Source organism: Choloepus didactylus, chromosome 21, assembly GCF_015220235.1.
Source record: "Choloepus didactylus isolate mChoDid1 chromosome 21, mChoDid1.pri, whole genome shotgun sequence".
Classification (NCBI taxonomy): domain Eukaryota; kingdom Metazoa; phylum Chordata; class Mammalia; order Pilosa; family Megalonychidae; genus Choloepus; species Choloepus didactylus.
The window spans coordinates 24,346,899-24,369,120 of record NC_051327.1 but is presented as its reverse complement, the minus strand read 5'-3'; the positions used below and the strand labels follow the sequence as shown (position 1 = coordinate 24,369,120).

The 22,222-nt window shown below is 38.7% G+C and overlaps 1 protein-coding gene and 1 non-coding gene across 3 annotated transcripts in view; both read left to right on the top strand.

The window, feature by feature from the left end:
• SDK1 (sidekick cell adhesion molecule 1) overlaps positions 1-22,222 on the top strand; it is a 941,791-nt gene that overhangs the window by 312,908 nt on the left and 606,661 nt on the right. The window lies entirely within an intron of this gene.
• LOC119518330 lies at positions 4,166-4,329 on the top strand. The gene has a single exon (XR_005213720.1). It is a non-coding gene; the product is annotated as a U1 spliceosomal RNA (small nuclear RNA).

Sequence of the window (22,222 nt, the reverse complement as noted above, 5' to 3'; positions counted from 1 at the left end):
TCAATTTAGAGGAACTCAATTTCCCCCTAAATGTAGTAGTTTTATATGATGACAACTTTTTGGTTTTGTTTTTTAAAGAAAAATTTTCCTCAAGGAATTATTTAGACTTCGAAATTCTGAATCATGTTATCAAGTTTTTAAAAAACAATTACATACTAATATTATGGGGTATGTTACTCAGGTTTCTATTTGATACATCTTCTAAATGTAAAATTTTTCCTTTTGGACCCCCTGGGTACTTGAAATTGGGGCCCCAGGTCCTCAGTAGATGTTTGTTGAATGAATTCTCCCTGAGCCACTCCATCTTCCAAAGGCTTCTATATTTTCACCTGCCTTTTCTCCTCTCACATCTAGGCTGATACAGTCTGAAAGGAAGGCAGAATATGCTTAAATGTTAGTTTGATACATATCTTTTCTTTTGATGTAATTATTTTCATTTTGTTGGGTCACATTTTAGAGAGTGCCCTCCTGTTGATTTGATTCAAAGTTGTGTTTCTGAGCTGGACTGACCACAGGGTAGAATCTTACCTTATTTGTGGCTGTGAATCATATTGAGCTATTTATCTTAGCTCTTATGTAATTTGCTAATTAGGTCATTCTAGGGGTTTAAGAGAAATGAAAGACTTTGAAGTAACCATTCCATTCTCAGAACGAAGCAGCATCAGTTAAATGCTCTTGCCTGGTCATTTTACCCTGATGTGTCTCCTAAACCCAGAAGTGGAAGATAAGTTAGGATCTTATTGTTGCATTCATCAGCTTCTCGTCACTTTATCTGAAGGTTGTGCAGAAGTTAAACAAGTACCTTAAGGGAGAGATAAGGAATACATTTAGATTATACTGATTTTTAAAATATTTTTTTGCTATTAAACTAATACCTGTTGAAGAACATTTAGAAAAACACAGAGAAATGTAAAAGAAGAAAGTTTAAAAGTATCCATGATCCTACCATCCAGAAATGATATTACTTAATGGATTTCCTTCTGACCTTCTCTATACATATTTTTAAATAAATTTTAATTATGGCTTTATATTGTGCAACAATAGATGGCATTTTCTGAATTACTTATTACATAGAAGGCAGTGTATTAAGAGCTTTGTTATCTATTAATGTTCACAGAAACCTATGAGACAGTTTCATTATACTCAGTTTTGCTGTGGTGAATCTAAGATGCAGAGATTTTGCTCACTGTCAAAAAGCTATAAACTCAAGACTTGCAGTTGGACAAGATGGTGTAGACCTGTTACTCCCTCCTCCCTACTCAGTATAATTATAAATCCAGAAAAGAATGCAAGAGATAGCAAAGACAACTCTGAAAGGTGGTAAGAAGAAGGTGAACTGGTTTGGAATGCCAGAACTGAAGGCACAACATAGGGGCAGGATGTCTTACATACCCCACCTGCCTGGAAGGAGAATGAGATCTAGTGTTTCCTAACCCTGAGGTAGCAAAAGAAGGCATCCCCGGCATGCTCATCCTTCCTGGAATCAAATGGGAGTCTCCACGGAGATGCCAGGCAGCCAGGCCTGGGGAAATGCCTCCCACCTTCTCGGGCAGCACCAGCAGGAACCAGTGGGAACCCTAGCATCACCAGGGAAATGCAGCAGACCAAACTAACATTGCAGTGGCTCAGAAAGTCAAGCTGTCATTGGAACCACAGCCCACAGCCTGCTGATTGCCTGACAGAAAGCCAGGAAGGATGTGGATGATCTCAACAACACAACCACCAAAAGGATCTAATTAACATTTATAGGCACCGCCACCCAACAACAGCAGAAAACATTTTTATTTTTCAAGGGTCCGTGGCACGTTTAGTAAGATAGACCATATCCTGGACCCTAAAACAAACCTCAGTAAATTTAAATGGTAAACCTCTACCAAAATTAATGAAGAAAAAAAAGACACAAATCACTAATAGCAGTTATAAAATGGGATAACTCTACAGATCCTGAAGCTATTAAAAGAGTAATAAGGGACAACTTTACTCTCATAAATTTTCCAACTAAGAAGAAATGGACCGATTTGTCAAATTAAAACTACCAAAATGCAACCAAGATGAAATAGATAATCTGAAGAGTCCTATAACCATTAAAGAAATTGATGGGGGTAGTGGCTGTGGCTGTAGAAGGCAACATGAGGGATCCTTGTGATATAAGTAGACTATTGGCAGTGGTGCTGGATGCAGGAGGCTACAAGATTAAACACACAAGTGCAAGCAAAACTGGGGAAATCTGAGTAGATCAGTGGATTGCATCAATATAAAATCCTGGTCTCAAAATTGTGCAATGTTGGGAAATTTTTGCAAAATATTGCCATCAGGGTCCACTGGGTAAAGGGTATTCAAGATCTCTCTGAAATATAAATAAGTTGTGTTTCTTAAAACTGCATGTGAATCTATAGTTGTAGTTCTCAGTTAAAAAATAGAAAACTTGCTCCAGGAGTTGAATCCTGATAGTGTGACTCCAAGAGTTGATGTCCTTAATTACACTTCTATCCTGCCATGTTATTCTGAGGCATTGCATTGCTGATAGTTTTATGTAATCACTTGTGAATCATGTGTAAATTAAAATGTGTGTATGCATTGTATGTGTGTATATAGATGTGGGTTATGTATGCATGCATGTGTGTATCTTTATCTTTCCCAGCAATGACCAATATTAGACATGCCATAGAGTTTTTCATTTTTTTTCCTATTTCTCTCATATAGTTTGAAGATTCTATTAAGTATTGGCAGTTATCATTATCATGGACATTTTAGGTTCCAAGTGGCATCAACCTGATGTGATCCGTTAGGTAGACCTGTATTAAAATTATCAGTGAAGTTGGCAATATTAGACTATTTTTGATATACAGAAATGAGAATTTCATATGGTTCAAACAAATTAAGAAAAGAGAAAAAAGGATTTTTTGAAAGGATCTTGGAGTAGGTCATAGAATCAGTTTCTGGAGGGGACAAGAGAAGGGCCTCTGAGACTGGAACCTGGGACACACACACTCTATTTCCATCTCATTTGTTACAATTCATGAATTTTGGCTTCTACAGGTGAGCATTCTCCATGCTGCCTGCAGTGGGATTGTTGGTAGCTTCCAAGATTTCACCCTGTCAGTTCTGCAGTCAGAAGGAAAGGGGGCCTGTCTCTCTCTGGGTTTGTTTGCGGAATCACAGGGAAGATTCAGATTGGCTTGCTTTGGCTTATACACCCAACCTTTGTCCCCGTCACTGGGCCAGGTCTGCTGTTCTCCCTGCATGTGGAAGGGAGACAAAGATTATTGCTATGTCAAGACGGTGGGAAAGAGGAGTGCTAGGAGGGGAACCCAGCCGTTAGAGCAGCCACTGGGAGTCAGGAGCTGCTGCAGTTTGTGTCTAATTATCAGAGCAAGTATGGATATAAAAATAATTAAAATAAAATACTTAATTGCTATAGCTTTTGAGGTTAGTAGAATTTTTCCCTCTGGCAATAAAAAGCCAGTCTGTATTAAAGATTGTCAGAAATATTTCAAAAGAAACGTGAACAAAGAGTATTTTTATACTTTTAATATGCATTTTATTAGGCAAAAATTTATTCAACTATAAACTCATATAATAATTTTTTTTCTGCTGTACTTGAGGCCACATATCTAAGATTGTTTTGAAAGCAGGCTTTTGATTAATGGGCATTAGAAGGAACTGATATTGATCAAAAGCAGTGGGCTTCTTGTCTGATGTTCTCAAATGACCAATTTCTGAGCCACCAGGGTTTCAAAGAGAGAGTTTATTGCTAAGCACAAAGCAGGAGATCAGATGGCCTATTGGCCTAAAAATCTGTTTCCTCAAACTACAATAACTCTCATAGTTTTATATTATCAAAAGATGGGTGGGATTTAGGAAAATGAATACAATGGATCGACTTAGAAGTGATGATTTACTTAGATGTGATCTAATTATTGAGCATGCACAGATGGATTAATGCTTAGTCACGGAATATATGTAAGAAAATGGTGGCCTTAATATGATGGACGTGATTTTTAGTATAATTATGATAGGTTCCTTATAGGTTAAAGTTGAAGCTACTGCACATGTCTATTGGGCCAATTTTGGTTATACCCAGCTTTACCTAGCAAGATAGTTTAGGAATTGGGATGGGTTAGTTCTGGGGTGACTCAAGTTCTTTCATTAATAAACATTAGGGATACTTACCTGGCAGGGGAGACACCATGATCACGAAGGTGGTTTTCGCAGGGGGAGGCTTATCCATTGCACTCCGGATGTGCTGACCCCAGCGATTTCCCCAAATGTGGGAAACTCAACTGCATAATTTGTGGTAGTGGGGGACTGCGTTTGTGCTCTCCCCTAAAAACATTAATAGAAAAAATAAATAAATAAAATTAAAAAATAAACATTAGGGGCTGTCTTTTGTGGTCATAAGACTTTAAACTTGAAAAACAGGATAAGGGTGTACAAGTGGGACCAGTCACAAGGTTTTTACAATCACAAGATAAAGGCTCTATATTTATGCATCATTAACAAAGATCAAGGCAACTGGTTACAGTTTGGTAATTTTAGGCATTTCCCTCTGGCTATTCTAATATATTGTAAAGTAAAGAAATATCTACATAATGATTTAGTAATCATAATCATTTGTTAAATCCTGACTTCTCGGTTACAGAATGATTGAATGTTTTACAGGATTGAATGTTACATACAGGATGTATTCTGTAAGGTTTTTGATAACTTAAGAGTGAATTTATAAAGAACACAGAGTGTCTCTGACTGAAATTATTTTTCTTGAAGCCTTTAGTCTGTAACTCAGATGCTGAACCTAACTATGATTTATAAATAAGTATTTTTCCTATTATAAAAGTAATACATACAATTAGAAATAAAAACTGAAATAGTACAAAATAATGACTGTTGTAAGGATTTTGTAATGGAGTAATTTAATATTGTGCAGTCTTACATCGTAGCTCGTCAGCAGTGGAAGCATCCATTTGAATACGAAACAGTAGTGGAAAGTGTGCTCTGCTCCGTGCCTGACCCGTGAGAACTCTGCTTGAGACTATTTCCAGGAAAAATATTTTCTTTACCAATGAATTTCTGTGTACTCTTTAGCCAGAAAATGAAAACTGTAGGTTTTGAAGTTTTTCTTGGGTGGCAGGACACTGAGGAGCTTGACTTGGTGCCCAAATGTAGCAGTCATCTTCCCTGGGATAGTCACCCATGTGTGCTCTTTTCCGATTCGTCTGAAGTGTTTTGCAATCTGTCTGAAGCCCTGTTGTGGATCAGTGTTGATTCAACTCACCTGGATACCTATTTGCGATCTCCAAACTACTTTTGCAATCTTAAGTATTTGAAATTTGTAGTAACCCTATAACGTATAGAGTTGATTCTTTATTTTTTCTTTTAAAGAAAGCACTTGAGCAAAACCCAGCCCACATGAACTTAATATTGTCAGTTTCACAAGGACAGCCTCCCTTTTGTTCTTCAATATCTCCTGTAGAGTGCTTGGTGCTCAAACATTTCTTGATGGTTGATGCTAAATAAAAAGCACTGAGTTTCTCAGATATTCCCACAGAAGTGCTGGTTCAGGTAGAAGAAAGGAAACGTACAGCCCCAGGAGACTAGAATGTAGCTCAAAGCTACCTGTCACTAGCACGTTTCTTTGAAGTTTGGTGTTTTATCTTAAAATCTTATACAAATTTTGAATTCTCCATGTCAGGAATGTTTGTTTTCTTACAAAAAAAAATATTTTAAATGTCATTTATCATAAAATAATATCAAGCTTCAAGAAAACATGCTTTGTTTATCCTGCATGCCCCTAGGGAACTCAAGGGATACTTTATTGCTTTTGAGAAATACAAGTGTCCAATTAATTTCATTCTATTTAACTACTCTTTATATGCTGGTGACTTCCAAGTTTAGGTCTCCTGGCTTCACCTGGCCTTTAAGTTCACCTTTTTAGTTAAAGGTAACTGTCCTTCCAGTAGATTAGGCACAAAAAAAAAAAGTGCTTAGTCATCTTGATTTCTTTCTTTCCATCACACTCTGCATCCAGTCTATTAGGAAATTCTTTCGGCTCTACCTTGAGGACATATCCTGGATTTGATCACGTTTAGCCCCTCCGACTTCTGCCACCGAAGCGGCAGCCCACCTCTCGCTGGGTTCCAGGAGCAGCCTTGCAGCTGGCCCCGTGCATAGCAGTGTGGGCTCACACACAGGTCCCCTCGTGGCGGTGCTCTGCTCGCCCCATCCAGTGGCTGCCCATCATTAGAGGCAAGGGCGTGGCCCTCGCTGTGACCTCCAAGACCCTCGCCCTCCTCCTCTCGAGGCTTGTCCCCTCACCCTTCCCGCCTGCTTGCTTTCCCTCCAGCGAGCCTGACGTGCGGCTGCCTCGGGGTGTGGCATGTGTGTTCCCTCTGCCGGGCACTCTCTTCCTGCAGATATCCACGGGCCCAGCTTGGGCACTGCCTTTGGGCCTTTACTCAAAGGTCACATTCCCAGGGAGGTCTTCGCTCAGCCTCTCATAGAATTTCACACCCACCCCCCGACACATCCCCCTTTCCTTCTTTATTTCTTTGTCTTGGTACTTACATCTTATTTAAGCTACCTATGGTCTCCACCCTACCCTCTGCTACATACACATCCCCACAAACTCACACTAACACACAGCCCCCTCCCCACACTGTACAAACCCACACCGTATGCTCTTTGAAGGCAGGATGGGACAGCACCTGTTACACAGCAGGTGTGCCAGGAAATCTCAACAAGGCAACCAGGATAGGTTCCTTCAGTCCTGGTCTCCAGAGGCTTGTCAGCATGCTGCCTTCTAACTTCCCTCCTTCTCCTCATGGGGTCGGACTCCGAACGCTCATCCTGAAAGTCTGGCCCATGGCTGTAGGATATCAGGCCAACTTTGCATCAGGACACTTCTGGGCTGCTTTCACCCTTGCCTGTGGCTGCTGCTTTTCTCAGGTATTAGGGACAGAGCTTTTGGTGGAAGAGAGAGAGACACTGTTTCCTCTCTGGTTGTTTGTTATATTCCCAGATATCCCAGGAGTGTTTCTAACATATCGGGAACTCTAAGTGTGGTTGAGAAACTGGGAAGCCATTGAGAGCACAAACACTCCTAGGACCGTTGCTTTGCTCTGAGACAGACTGTTCTTCGAGAGGCTGACTCCATCAGGACTGGTATTTGCTGTCTGGGCATATAGTAGATGCTCCATAAATAGTTTTAATATCAAGCCTGGGTCCCTAAATTTGAATTTAATGACTTGACTTTGTTTCTCCCTAGTATGAGTTACAGTTCGCTTTCATGTTTTCAGATTCTGAAACTGCAGGAGACATCATCAGAGGCCAAAGTTCAAATAGCATATGTTCCCTTCTAGAATACACCTTTTCTAACGAGCACACTAAGTAAGTTTCTCTGAATACAGATTTAAACAAGATTCATTATCAGGCTGGCTTTGCATTTGGAGCATGTTTTTATAAGGAACCTACAAGTTATGAATATTTTACCTACTGAAATTTTCAAAGTTTTCTTTTTAATTCCACATTTGCTTTCATTTTCTTGTTAAAATGGATTGAGAAAGATTAACAAATGCCAGTGGGAAAAATGCAGAGAAAATATGCAATCATAAATATTTTAGGTCTCTGTTTTCCCACATCCCACAGCTATGTTTACGTAGTTAATCTAGGCCAGACCGCAATGCTGTGACTGTGCAACATGCTGCTGCAGAGCCCAAGCTCGCCTGGGGGATAGACGTGGATGTTTGGGAAGCTGCAGAGTGCCCTCATGAAAAATCCTTCTAAGTGCAAGGTGGTTCCTGTCCCTAAGGATTTCAGACCATATGGCTTCTAAAAATAACCTGCCATTGTCAGCTTTGACCCCTACCTTTAGAATAACATTTCCCCTCATGTTTATTCAGTAAAATGCTATTTAGGGAATACTTTGTCACATTCTTCCAAAGGTTTTAAATGCGAAAACTTAGTATGGACTTCTAGCACCAGCCAAGATGGTGAACTGACATAAACTGTTTACCTCCCACCCTCAGATTAACTTTTGAGAAAGTATAAAAGCTAGAGGGAAATAAGGATGCCAAGAACAAGCAACAAACACATGACGAGCCCTACAGGGATTGAAGATTGCTTTAACTTTTGTGTAGTTGGAGAGTGGGTGGCTGCAGCCTGTGGTAGAGACAGCAGAGGTATCCTGCAAGGAGGAAAGGGAACTATCGTAAATGGAAAATAGGAAGTCATCTACACAGTAGAAAGTAGAGAGAAAGATGCTCAGCTTGTTTTATAAGCTGTTGAAAGATCAGAATATCTGTTGGAATAATGCATGTTAAAAAATGTTCTAATGTAACAGTAATTATGTTTCTGGATTCTCAATTGCAAGGAGAAATTCTCAGATTGGATGGAAAAAAGAAGCAAATGTAACTTTCTGCAAGAAACACACTTCAGAAGAAAGGCAAAAAGAGAAAGGTTGACAACAAGAGGGTAGCAAAGAGAGATTACACAAACACGAACCAAGAGAAAGCTGTGGTAACTTGAATATATCATAAGGCATGAAGAGGAACATTATATACTGATAAAAGGAAGAATAGAACCAGAAGGTGTAGCATCAAAAACATGTGTATCTAACAGTGAGGCCTGAAAATATACCAAGCAACAACTGGTGGACCTGCAGAGAGAGAAAAATCAACAGTTGTATTTGAATATTTTTAATTCACTCCTCTCAGAAACTGATAAATCCTGCAGTCAAAAAATAAGTGGAAGTAGAAAGGGTCTAAAGTGTACAATTAATAAGCTTTGAGAACTTGAAGTATTAGAGCTATACCCCAAACTGTATACTCAGCATAGAATGCATTTTTTAGTTCATATGGAATGATTATAAATATAAGCCATGTATTGTGCCATAAAGGAAGCTGTAATAATTTCCTGAGGATGAAAATGATATAAATTGGGTTCCCTCAATATAGTGCAATATAATAAGAAAATACTATCAAAACAGTAGCCAAAAAATATGGCTACAAATTAAATAACATATTTCTAAATAATCCTTAGATTAAAAAGGGAATAAAAGAGGAAATAAGGTTATATTTATAAGTGGATGATAATGAAAACATTAAATGTCAGAATTGTGGGATATAGTTCAATCAGTGTTTAAAGGGATTTTACAGTCTGAAATACATTTAGCAGTAAACAAGAAATATAAAATAAATGATCCAAACATTCAAGTCAAAAGTTGGTAAAGAGAGCAATAGGGCATAATTCAAGGAAACAAGAAGGAAAGAAAGAATAATGGTAAGGGTAGAAGGCAGTGAAATTCAGAATATCACACCAAGTGATAGAGAAGGCTAAGAAAAGCAAAAGCTGGTTCTTCGAAAGATTGATAAGCTAGACCTATGGCAGACTGAACAAGAGATGATAAAATACAGAATAAAAAAATGAAGAAATAGCAATAGAACAAAGACGTTTTAAAATGGTAAAAGAGCACTAAGAATGACTATATTCTAATAAATTTGAAAAAAGTAAAATGGATAGATTCTCAAGAAAAGTCAAAATAATAACAAGAAATGGAGAACATGTATAGACTAAGACATATTAAAAAAATCGAAACAGTAGTCAAAGACCCTTCCTTCCTCAGAAATCCCCAGGGAGAATTTTACAGGTGATTTCTACTAAACTTTTAAGAAACTGTTAATTCCTATCTTTTACAAGTTTCAGAAAGTAGAAAGATGCCCTGCTAATTTTATGAAACTACTGGCATCTTGTTTAGAAAATCTGTCAATGTAATAATGCATGTTAAAAGAGGTAAAGGAGAAAAAAATCATCTCAAGCACTGCATAAAAAGCACGTGATAAAGCGTAAAACCTATTTACATTTTTTTAAGTAGCAAATTGAGAAGGGAAGGGAATTTCCTTAAAGATTCCCTATCAAAAACTATATCAAATTGGTTAATTTGAAATACATTAACTTATAATAAATTATAGAAATGTATGTTAAAAAAACCAACAACTATCAAACACCCCAAAAATCAGTTGTGTTTCTGTACACAAGCAATGAAAAATCGGAAGAAGAAATCAAGAAGAAAATTCCATTCACAATAGAAACTAAAAGACTCTAATATCTAGGAATAAATCTAACCAGGGATATAAATAACTTGTACATAGAAAACTATGAAATAATGCTAAAATAAATCAAAGAAGACCTAAATAAATGGAAGGATATTCCACGTTCATGTATTGGAAGACTAAATATTCATCAGCTATAAGTATTACCCAAAGCGATTTATAGTCGAAATTCCCACCACATGCTTTGCAGAGATGGAAAATCCAATCATCAAATTTATATGGAAGGGTAAGGAGCCTCAAATAGCTAAAGCCATCTTGAAAGAGAACAAAATTGGAGGGTTCACACTTTCCAATCTAAAAACTTATTACAATGCTATGATCAAAACAACATGTTACTGGCACAAGGACAGACATATAGACCAATGGAATGGAGTTGAGAGCTCAGAGATCAGCCCTCACATTTGTGGCCAACTGATGTTAGACAATGTGGCAAAGCCCACTTGGAATTGGAAAAGAATAATTTCTGCAACAAATGGTGCTGGGAAGAATGGATCTCCATTTTCACACACACACACACACAAAAGAGGACCCTACCTCACAATATATACAAAAGTTAACTCAAAGTGGATGAAAGACACCCCTTTTCAATATATACAAGTTAGGGGGGTCATTGCTTAGATATCCCTGAAGATTGAGACAGTGATCAAATGAGAGGGAGGAATCATTATATATAGACATTTCTTTTTAGTCTCTGGTGTATTAGAACAGCTAGAAGGAAATAACTGAAATTGTGTAGCTGTAACCCATACCATACTCCAAAATTTTCTCTATAACTATTTGTTGAACTGTAATTTGAAAGTTATCACTTTTCCATATATATGTTATATTTCAGAATAAAAAAACATTTTTAAAAAATGGATCAAAGACCTTAATATATGAGCTAGAACTATCCAACTCCTAGAAGAAAACATAGGGGAGCACCTGCAAGACCTTGTGTTAGGCAATGGCTCCTTAGACTTTACCCCAAAGCACAAGTGACAGAAGAAAAAATAGATAAATGGGACCATGTCAAAATTAAAAACTTTTGTTCCTCAAAGGACTTCATCATGAAAGCAAAAGGACAACCTACACAATGGGAGAAAGCATTTGGAAACTACATATCCGATAAAGGTTTAATATCCAGAATATAATATATATAATCTCCTTCAACGTAACAAAAAGACAACCCAATTGAAAAATAGGCAGAAGATTTGAATAGACATCTCTCCAAAGAAGACATACAAATGGCCAAAGAAGACATACAAATGCTCAACATCATTAGCCATCAGGGAAATGCAAAACAAAACCACAATGAGATACCATTTTATACCCATTAGAATGGCTGCTATCAAAAAAATGGAGAATAAGTGTTGGAGAGGATGTGGAGAAATAGGAACACTCATTCATTGCTGGTGGCAATGTAAAATGGTGTAACCGCTATGGAAGATAGTTTGGCAGTTCCTCAGGAAGCTAAATATGGAATTACCATTTGACCCAGCAATCCTGCTACTAGGTATATACCCAGAAGAATTGAAAGCAGGAATTGGAACAGATATTTTCACACCGATGTTCATAGAGGCATTATTCATAATTGCCAAAAGATGGAGCAACCCAAGTGTCCATCAGCTGATGAATGGATAAATAAAATGTGGTCTGTACATTCGATGGAATATTATTCAGCCATAAATAGGAATGAAATCCTGATATATGTGCAACATGGATGAACCTGTAGGACATCGTGTTGCATGAAATAGGCCAGACACAAAGGACACATTTTGTATGATCTCACTGTTTTGAAACAATTAGAATAATCAAACTCGGAGAGTCAGAAACCAGAATATAGGTTACCAGGGAATGGGGTGGGGATAGGGAATGAGAAGTTAAGGCTTAAAATGTACAGAGTTCCTATTTGGAGTGATGGAAATGTTTTGGTAATCGATGCTGGTAATGGTAGCTCAACATCATGAACACAATTAGCATGAAGTTATATATCTGAATATGATTAAAATGGAAAATGTTGGGTTGTATATATGGTATAGAATAAAAATTAAAAAAAAGGAACTACACTACACAGTGAACCCTAAGTTAAACCATGGACTTAATTAGTAGTACAATTACAAAAATGTGCTTTCAATAATTGTAACAAATGTTCCACAACAATGCAAGGTGTTGGCAGTGGGGTGGTATATGGGAATCCTGCATTTTATGCATGATTGTTCTGTGAACCACAACTTCTCTAATAAAGAAAAATTTTTTTATCAAGATCATACTTAGAAAAATTTTAGATACTTTCCCTCTAAAATTGGGAAAAAGTCAAGTATACTGCTTTAAGTCACCCTTCGATGCAGGAAACACATCATTCTGGGTTTTGTACAGTGGTTCAGCTACTTAAAAAGTTGGAAGGGCTAGAGGACCAGGTTCTGGTGGGGGCGAGGAGCAGATTGCAAAATCACACCAGTATAATTAGAATCCAGAGGACGGGAAGTTGTTGCTGCTGCAGCTATGCTTTTGTCACTATTTGCTTTTTATGCCCAGAAAGCTGCTAAGGAGACCCTAGAATGTAGAGTCCAGCCCCACAAATATTTCTCCAACTTTGCTTTACTCCACTGGAACATGAAAATTACCTACTTTACATCCATCTTCCAAATCTCATGAGAATGCATCTAGCTGACATGTTGTAAATTGCATCCAGAACCTCAGCTATAAAGGAGTTTGGAAAATGTTATTTTTTAGCTTTGGGACCTCCCCAGATAGAGGGAGAGTGGAATGGAGTTTGAGAGGCCCAGTCTAAAGTATTTACTGTGGGTGCCATGCTTAACGTGGTCTCCGAGTCCTGACTTAACGCTGTGGTGGAGGAAAAGGAAATAGGTGAGTATTGAAAGGAAGAGATGCAATTGTCATTATTTGCAGGAAATATGGTCATCTAAACCAAGAGAATTAATACTCTGATTATTAGAGTTCATAAGTTTGATGACTGCTGACACATGATGAATTTACAAAAATCAACATAATTTCTCTAAACTGGTAATATGTAATTACAAATGTTCTAAAACATAAGATACCATTCATACTAGCCACAAATACTATATAGTATCTGCAAATTAATAAGGATACACAAGATATCTTTAGGAAAAAAATAAAACTAATAAAAGACAAAAAAGATAAGGGTGAATGGGGACTTTTTATTCTCTTAGATGAGAGACTTATCAAGGCAGCAATTCTTCCTAAGTTAATCTTTAAATTCAGTTCAGTCTCTTTCAAAATTCTAGTTGTATGTTTTTGAAGAACTTGTTAAACTTCTTAAAAGCATAAAACAACAGGGAGAAAATGATGAATTTGGTTATATCAACAGTCGGGGTTTCTCTTCATGAAGGCATCCATAGACACAGTAGATAGACCACGGAAGATGATGTATGCAATGTCCAAAACTTGTAAGAGATGAACAGCAAATCAGTGTCTAGAACTGTGAGGAACTGCTGCAAAGCAAGGTGAAGAGGATAGCAATCCCAGTGGGAAAATGAGAAAGAGGTGTGAGCTGAGCAGGCACTTCCAGAAAGAGTTAACCCAAAAGGCTATACATCATATGAAGAAATTATGAAACTCATTGATAATCAAAGAAATGACAATTGAAACAACAAGATATTATTGTTAACTACCGACAATTGGAAAGCTGAAAAAGGCAACTAGCAGGGATGTGTGGATACAGGAAGTCTCATGCACTGAGGCTGGAGTGTAAACTTCTGCTCTATCTGGAGAACAATCTGGAATTAGTTCTTAAATTAGGCACACCCACACCCTGTGGTCCGACATTTGTTTTCCTGGATACCTATCTCAAGTACATTGTCACGCTAATAAGGGATATGCATGGGGCATTCATGGCAACTTTGTTTCTAGAGGCAGGAAGCTTGGGTGCCATTTCCAGGAGATCAGTTCTGTAGAATGTGGTGGAAACAAGTGAAGCTATTGTACAGGTTGCAGCATGGTTAGATGTCATACTGGGAGAAAAAGTATTCATCTAGTAGCACAATACTATTCATTTGAACCAAAATTACACACATACCAAACAATATACCTTTTGTAAGAGCATATTCAAATAAAAAGATATCATCAAACACATTAAAATGGTTGCTTATGGTTGGGGGGAGGGGGAGTGAGATATGACTATGGGCAATGGGTTTAAGAGATAATAACTATATACATCCACCCGTCTGTCCATCTGTCCATCCATCCACCCACCCACCCACCCAACCACTCACCAACAAAACAAACCTGGGACCTTGCACGGAACATTAATAATACAGTGTTGTGAGCATGATTAACTCAGACTTCTGTAACTAAGATTTTAAAAAAAGAAATTGGTGCATTGTTTCCAATTTTCTTCTGTACATAGTTTTATTTTTTACACATAATTGAGATCACAGTATTCAATTTTGGTTCTGTCATGCTTGACATCATATCTTATGTGGTTATAATTCTTTGTAAACATACATGCATGTTTTAATGGGCCTATGGTTTTCCCTATATGGATAAGCACAATTTTTGCAATTTGCCCCCTATTGTTAGGCATTTAGATGGTTTGAGGGTCTTTCCTGTTTTAAGAAGCAGTGTAGTGAACATCTCTGCACATATCATTTGGTCACGTTTTGGGCTTAGTTAGGAAAAATAGTGCTCTTCTATTTACTCACTGTGTAACTTCGGGCAAGATGTTTTCTTCGTAGGCTGTTATGAGGATTAAATGGCTTAGTATCTATAACAAGATTAGAAAAGTGCCTGGTACATGCTAAACACAGAGTATATGCTGGCCATTATGATAGCGTTATTCCTAGAAACAGAAGCACTGTGTTAATTGGTATGAACATTTTTTAAGGCTCATCACATCCATTTGTCCATCCAACAAATATTGAGTGTCTACTATATATATGTCTTGGCATTTTGGAGATAGTCTCTAGTAAAATAGACAAAACTCTTTGCCCTGATGGAACTAAACTACCACAATAAGCTAAAGAAAGTAAATACAGTAAAGCGTATTGTATAATGTAGTAAGTGCTACAGATAAAATTAAACAGTAGTTAGTTTTAATGCTTCTGTGATTCAAATGTGCTCAGCCTTGGGTCTGCTTACCTTTTCATTCTTCATTTGTATCATTCCACAAGTATCAGTGACCTTTGGTAAACCCTTAAGCTTTTCCTTTTGTTCATCTTTGGTTCCTAATCAAATTGAGGGGTGGGGTGGGGGTGGTAATAAAATGCAGTCCATTTGCATGGTTCATGGTTCTCCAGACAGAGTGATCCTTAGATTTGTTGTTTGAACCAGTGTCATGATGGTAAATATGAATTAGTTCATTTGATGTATTAATTGTTGTTCAGTGACTTTAGACAGCTCTAATATTCATATCTCATTTCCTAGCTTCCCTCCAGATGAAAATAAAGTTTTCTTTCTCAGGGCTCCCGTGGTTCTTTGGGCCTCTGTTGTGGTGATAATCACCACACTATACTATTGCATGCAGGTGTTTCTTTTCCCTCATTAGTTCATAGGGATTCTTCTGGCAGGGACTGGTGGGGGTGGGCTTCATCTTTGAATCCCTAAAATGGTTAGCATTCAGAAGGTTTTGGTTGACTCGAATCCTGTCTTCCCTGCTTGGTATCCTTGGTGTTCTCTTCTGGTGAATATTCAGAATGTCCTCCCAGATTATGCATTACCGCATCCTAAGGACATCAGAAATGCATCTCATCTGCAATCTATAGGAAACCACTGGCCCAGGGCAGGCAGAGTGTTATGATGTCTGACTCCACCTTCAGTGACACATAGATGTGGCCTCTGGCTGGCTACGTGAGATGAAATGTTTTATTATTTTTTTCTAAATTGATACCATCTTTATGAGTATCTATAATGGGTAATGTTGGGTGATGCTGGTTACCAGATCTCTTCAAAAGTCTTCAAGTTGTAACAAGCTGCATATATCCATTTTATGTAATAAATGAAACCTATTTTCCCAAAGGAATTGTAGACACATTAATTTAGAATCTTTTTTTTTTCCACTCTACAAATATACAATTAAAAGAATAATGTCTCTGATTTGTTACTGTGTATTTAGTGTGACATATGTTCTAGTTCTACATTGCCATTAGCTGTTCTTTGGACCTTAATTTTCTCATCTGTAAAATTAAGGGGTCTGTATTTTGATATTTCCTTACTCACTTAAAATTTGCTAATTTTAAAAATGCATTTAAAGTTGGTACAAAGGATAAAGCGAAAGAAAAATGTTTGAAGTGAAAGAAACAAGCAAAGTCAACAATAGGCACATGAGCAAGAACCAGAAGTGAGGCGATAGAAACATGCAGTGCCTCATTCATTTAGCATGAATGTGCTGATGTAAGTGATATGCTCTCCAGCAACAAACAGGAAGAGGGGATTCCGACCAGTTGCGCAGCTCCCAAGACTCGTAAGATAAAGCAAGTTCTTTGTTCATGAGACTAGAGCCAGAAAGAAGTTTTTCTTGAGAAGTTTGATAAGGACGACACTGATTTTAATGGGCATCATCTTCAGTGACATCCTTATGAAGCCTCAGTGAAGAATCCCACAGGGCCTCCAGTCCTCCCCCTTGCCGTGTGGGCCAGCGAGCTTACACTGAAAGGCAAGCCAGGACAAGAGGGGAAGGCTTTTGCTTGGTAGCTATCTGTGATCCTCTGCTGGAGAGGCCAGCGTTTTTGCTTTGCATTTACTGAAAGAAATGTTCATTCTGTCCTTATGTAGTGAGTTGTTTACCTTTGGAGGAAGAATTTGACCTTAACCTTGTTAGGGTCTGTTGTTTGTTCGGGGCTGTTGGTGCTTGTTTACTATTTCAGTGGGGGAATGTGTCCTCCTGGAGTGTTTTACGTATGATAAACTGCCATCTTCTTTTGCCCCATCTCAGTTTCTTTCTGCAGTTTTGGCCTTAGGATTATCATTTTCTCCTTAGCACTTTGTTTTCCTTATAATCTTGAACCACAAACAGCCTATATATGGCTCCATCATTTTGAGAGAGGTGGGGACAGAACCCATTTGGCTCAGAATTCTCCGTGGAACCACCAGCATCCAGTTGATTTTGGACTGGGCTAGACTCCCACTTCTCAGGCTTTTTAATGTCACTTCACTTGTGGTTCCCTTTTCCCAGACGATTCTCTGCCTCTCACTGGGTGACAGAGTTTCCCTCTTAATCCATTGCTTTTCCCAGAATTCCTCCAGTTCTCTCTTTTCTGGAGCTGCTACTTGTTTCCTAATGAAATGTTGATTAATAATCACACGGTCCTCAGCATCTGTCACAATCGCAGATGGCAGTGGCCTGGCTGCATCACACAACACTGCATACTGAGGGACGGGAGAGCTGGTGCAGTGTACTGCACTGATGGGGCCCTGAAGGCATTTCAAGCTTTGTGCCACAAAGCACTTTATTTGAGCACAAATTAATGTTATTTTTTTCTGTGATTTTTTGTCAATACATAAGTGCTTGGAATTCACTATAATCACAGTTTGCTTGCTTGCTTTTCATACATGCTTCTTTAATCTATGGTGATTTATGTGTTTACCATCTGTAGTATGACTTTTTTCATCAAAATATGTACTGAAATAGCTGTACTTTCAGTACACACATTTGTTTTATGTTTTTGTAGGGAGCTAATATTTTGTTTTCCTCAAATACACTTAATGAAATTAGGATTTTCATGTTGAAATGCTTATTATTTTCAATTCTGGTTAAGTATCCTATGTTACTTAAATTAGAGTTGAATTATTACAGTTCATCATTTACTTAAATGTAATAGCTGATATATATACACACTCTTCTTTCATATTTGGGGTAATTTTATATTACTAATCTACAAAATCTTGGTTTGATGCTTTTGTCATTGTTCTTATTGGTTATCTTTGTTGATAAGGGAGCAGCTTTTTGTTTTATAGTTTGTTTTCAGGGAATTCTCATATACATGTTCTTTTTAAAATTATTATTAGCTGATCTAAAGCCTTTTAATAATAAATTTTGGGAAATGTGAGGTGCTCACTAAATACAACATTCTTGATGGAGAAGAGTATCAAATTTTGAACATGCAGTTCAGGCATGAGGTAGAGGACACATGAAGTGCCCTGTTCTGTTGCCATTGAGTTAAACTCCGTTTGTATTTCTGAGGCTAACTTGTAATGTCCTGCCTGGCCATCGAGCATCTTCTCTTCTCATCTTGTTGTTCTCTGCTCATAAGTTACTCACTTGCTAGCCTGTTAAGAAAATCTTTAAAATCTACTCATGGCACATGTGACTGCACAGGATTAGTTGGCCAATTACCAGTGCCTTACTGTCAGTTGAAGGGGCACTTGCTAAATAAAACTCAGATTAGCAAGCAGTGACTGTTTTTTATTCAACAAGCATCTATTGGGCACTTACTCTATTCAAAGTACTGTGGGTGATAGGAAGACTTATAAGTCAATAGTTTTTAATTTCAAGTAAACTGCTGCCTTTTTTTTCTATTACTTTGCCAGACCTTTAAATTTTTAATGACATTTCATGAATTTTTGTAAAGAAACATATGTTTAACTAACGGCAGTCTTAGGCAAACATGCTTCAGTAGCGAAGAAGTGGAGTCTGTTTGGTATCAGGGTCTTCTAGACCCTTGGGATGTGGATATGGAGATTGTATTTTTTGTTTTTTAGATTTTTTTTCTTTTTTTTTTTTTGTCTTATTTTATTGCTCATCTAGCCATATACCAGATAAAAGGACTGTCAGTCACAAGGTTTTTACAATAACACAATCATAAGATAAAAGCTATGTAATTATACAGTTATTATCAAAGATCAAGTCTACAGTTTCCACAGTTTCAGGTATTTCTTTCTGGCTATTCTATTCCACTAGAAACTGAAAAGAAATAGCTATATAATGATTCAGGTGTCATAATCATGTGTTAAGTCCTAACTTCTCCATTACAACTACTCCCTCTCGTTTGATCCTTCTCTCGATCTTCAGGGAAATCTGGGCAATGACTATTCTAACTTCTTTGTGCTGAAAAGGTAGAGGAATGAAACTGGTTGATGTTCTTGGAGAGACTGGTACCTCTGGGTTTCAGGGCTTAACTGGCCTAAGAGCAATCTGGAGGCTTTAAGTTTCTGAAAAAATAAACTTAATAAGTAAAACTTTTATAGAGTTTTAGGTGGAGCCTAGGGCACTCTTTAGGGTTTTCAGGAATACTGTTGGTTGGAGCTTGGCATACCGTGGCAGTTTGCAATATCTAGCAGAGATTGTGTCCTTAACGGATATGAAGATGGGTGCGTGGCCTGCGTACCGTGTCTGACTGGACTGATCTTTCCATATGTGCCCTGTCAATTGCATGGACCCTGAATGACTGTGGAGAAGATGGCTGCAATGTGCCAGAAAGAATACAGATCACAGGAGTCAAACATAAAAGCACCTAACAAACTGGCTTACAGTGTGTGAGCGCAATGAATTATAGATAGTATTATCATTGTTATTGTTATTTTACTATTTAATTCTGATGAACTTTATTCAGTGAAGATGGGCAGGTGTTCATTCTATCAGCTGATATTTATTGAGTGTTGTTTAGTGATGTGATAAGTGCGGTCCTAAGTGTAGGGATTTAATTGCAAACTAGACAGACATGGTCACGTCCTCACTGAACTTTTCGTTATGTAGAGGATTCAGCTGAGTGTGCAGGCTGTGCAGTTTACTGAGTGTAATGGTGGTGAAATGCAGGGTGCTACTGGAATGTATTCCCGTGAAGGTGGGGTATAGCTGAGAATTCACATTGGAAGGGACGTTTCAGTGGGAGAGTAGGTTGGTCAAAGTTACTCCAGGCAGAGGGAGCAACATGGTGTGTCCATAAGTGAAGTGTACCCTGGGGACTCGTGTGTACCGCCTGGATGGGGGCCCCTAGGGGTATGGCTCTTAGCTTGCTCTGAAGGAGTCTGGGCTTTATCCTAGGAGCAATGGGGAGCCATAGGCTAGTTTTCGATAGGGGTGTGCTGTGGTCAGATAAAAGGTTTAGGAAGGCTTTCTTGGTCACAGCGTGGTGGTGGAGTGGGTGGTGGGGGAGGGCTGCAGAACCAGAGGCAGGGGCAGCACCAGGGCTGGAACCCAGCAGGGCCTGGCGTTGAGCGGCTGTACCCAGGAGGGGCCGAAGAATGTACACAGCCCAGCGAGGCAGGGGTTATGGGGCAAAAGAGGGAGTTGGGGGGGGAGGAGTGGAGCAAAATGCTTTCCTCTCTTGAGCCGGCTTTGGTGTTTTGAGTATTCTTTAGCGGTAGAAAGTCAGGAGGGTCTGTTTGCTCAAGGACCCTGGGAAAAAGAGGTATTAGAAAGCTGAGCCGGAGTCACAGGACCAACAACAAAAGCTGCAGCTGTCCCCTGGAGAACTGTATTTACATGTGCACGGCCTGGAGAAACTGCCGGCCACATTTGGGCCTTTTCAGTCACACCCAGCACTAGTTAGTGATCACATCTTCCCAACAACTCCTTGAACCTGAGAACAATGATCAGACGATCTCCCTGGGAGCTGGATGGGTTGTCATGATCCTTTCTGAGAACCAGGGTGCTCAGTGGTTGCTGTGCCCAGTTAAATGCTGTTTTGGTCTTCCCTTTCTAAGGCAAGTGCTGAACCCTTGAACCCCCTGCCTTTCTTTCGATTTTCCACTTTCTCCTTACAGTGCTCATTTAGAAAGGAAGGGCGGGAGGGACCTGAATGTTCAATTAGCCAAACCTAAACATTGTAGTTGTTTTTTAAAAATCTTCTTTTCTGACAGGTTTCTCAATTCTACATGGATTTATTGAATTCTTGCTAAAGGCAGAACTGCCTTTCAGGTGTCTTTCTTTGTGGAGCTGGTATGTTTTCACGTTGTTTTGGAAGATGGGGTATGTGCTGAAGGCTTCCTAATGGTTTGTTTGATAGTGTGGCAGACCGGGCTTACGGAGCCGAGGGCACAGGTGTCTTTCCAGAGCAGACTATACGCATGTCCAGTGTGAGCTTCATGCTCCAAGTTGCTATTTCTGCTGCCGTTGACCTTCACCAGAACCTGGTTTTAAGTTGAAGCACTAAATTTAAGGTTTTGAGTTCCAGGTGGGGCCAGTGTTCTTGTCGCTGAGAGCATATGAATGTGGGAAGAGCCCCGCCTGTCCGTGCTGGGTGCGGGATGCCCACCGTTCATAAAGCAGGCCTCTGTCTGCCCTCCACACTGTGGCCCCCACACGTCCATGGCCTGAGCAGCTGACATGGTGGACAAAGCAGTTGGTGCAGCGCTGTCCTGCCCAGTTTCATGAAAACCAGAAGGGAGAAATTTCATTTGAAATATGAAACAAACCAACTACTAAACCAAATAAAGGAATAAAGAAATAGATGACAAGGGTGAAAGAAAGTTGGAAAGACAATCTGTTGGAATGAGCAAGTTAGAGTTGTAGGTTTCTGAGTTACGTACGGAACATGTCCACATGTGTGCTGTCATTTCATAGCCCCATGGTGTCCGTGCAGCGCAGGGTGGTGATGTTCTGAGTCGTTCCTTCTAGTTCTCTCCGAGTTGTTTGCCTGTCACTGCCTTGCACTCACGAGACGCCCCCTCTCCTGCCTCCCAGTTGTCTCCTTTGCTTCTCAGAAGACACAGCCTTTAGGTTTGAGCTGGCATTTCATTTGGTATTTTTACTTAAGCTAAAAGAGTAAATTTATAAATTTTTTGGAGGGGAAAAAAAAACAAAACAACATGTTGACTATAGACAGTGATTTTCCCTGGCTTTTGATTTTCCTGATCAAGAAAAATGAATGTAGAGATAAACAGTAAAATTCCATAAAGTAAAAGCTTCAAAGGGCTCATCTTAGTAAAGACAATAAATCTGTTCAGAGGAAGTTTTTGAGATCAACTTATTAACAGCATTCAAACCTTTCAAGTTTTCTTTGTTCTTTTAAAGTTACGGGAATGAATTAAAAACAAGATTCCCAGTCTATCATATATCATTGAAATCCAAAACACAATAATAGTATTTGTCTTGCTACAAACAAGGAGGCTGTAAATCTATTATTTATTTTTATTAAAGGTGCAAGTTCCAGAGAGAGGCCTGTGAATAGCCAGGAGAAATAGGAGCTGAAGCCTTTCATCTCTGCTCAGCCCCATCC